Below are 1,511 nucleotides of genomic sequence, written 5' to 3' on the forward strand. Positions count from 1 at the left end.
AGGTATAAGAAAGAAATTTCAAGATGGATTAAGAAGTGTGGATATGTCAAAGGATTAAGGCGAAATATTGGAGGCCTAGTAGACAAGGCAGACCAAGAAGTGGTTTTACAATAAGCGAATCATAAAATGTATCAGTGATATTGTTGAAGAAAAGAAATGAACTTATGAGATTATGGTTCAAATGAGTTATGAGAACTACAAGCTCGAATGATATTATGTGAAATAACAAGTGTATCAGACGATTATAAGAAATTAAGGAATCATGGTGTATAGGGAGTGCTTAGATAAGCAAACTGTATTTATTGATAACATCTTCAGCTACTCAAAGAATAAGAAAGTTTGCGTGGAATGCTCAAGGATTTTCCTCCAAAGATTAGAAGGAAATCAACTATGCGTTGAGTCTTCAAGAATGAAATTTTGACGAAGGTTAACAAAAGATTCTGAATTAATCCATTAACAACTACCTAAGCAGAGCTGTATGGTAATAGATGCATTATGCCAACTGGAAAGATCGGATGTAATTAAGACTACCGAGGAGTTAATAGACGAATGGGAAAGAGTGGAATCTGAAGCTTAAATACTTAAAGGTGATAATATGTGAATATATAAGACTACTTTTCAGCCTTAACTGATGAAAAAATGATAAGAGATGCTTAAACATTTAGAAACCAAGTGGAAAATGAGCACCGTCTAACATCTTTATGCGGAGAGTCAGAGTACGGAAATGATTTAGGAAATGTAAGATATGTTGAGAGGTGAAGTTTTAAAGAAACACTGGAACGATCATTTATCAGCAATATCAGCTTTGGAATGCCCCTGTATCAAGCTTCATGTGGACGCGAGTGTAGGTTCCTATTTCTATTAAGATAAAGTGGGAGGAAGAAAGTTGTCAAATTCTAAGCTAAATTGGCACACCAAGAGTGTAGTGATATTGATTGCAGCAGCTCGGAGTAGACAAAGAAAGAAGGAGAAATTATATTGAGAGAGAATATGAATATAGAAATAGGACCGGTAGTGTTAGTAAAAGTGTCGTCTTATAAGAAATTGGATAAGTCTAAGTAGAAGGGACAGGTTAAGTCCTAAAATTAGTGAACCATTCAAGGTATTGATAAACATAGATAAAGTTGTTCATAAATGATATGACCGTCACACCTGTGTGTACACCTAATGTATTTTACTTGTCAATGTTAAAGTGATAAGTATTGAGTTTGAATTAAGTGATTGATCAGAAGCCAATGGGGCTCTTGTCCAAGTTATTCTACATATAGTGATCGATCCAAATTCTTGATCGTCAAAGGCAAGTCCTTAGAAATGAGCGCATACCTATTCTGAGTACGTTTGAACCCTCAAGTAAAAGGGTCTACTTAGAAATTAGAGTCAGATATGCTTGACAAATATCCTCACTTGTGTAATCAGACCAGATTCTGAGGACATAATCTTTTTAAGGGGGGAAGGATATAACGACCCGTGCATTTTTAAATTATTTAATTATGTAACTGTGGAAATGTTAA

This window comes from Apium graveolens, chromosome 3 (assembly GCF_009905375.1).
Source record: "Apium graveolens cultivar Ventura chromosome 3, ASM990537v1, whole genome shotgun sequence".
Lineage (NCBI taxonomy): Eukaryota > Viridiplantae > Streptophyta > Magnoliopsida > Apiales > Apiaceae > Apium > Apium graveolens.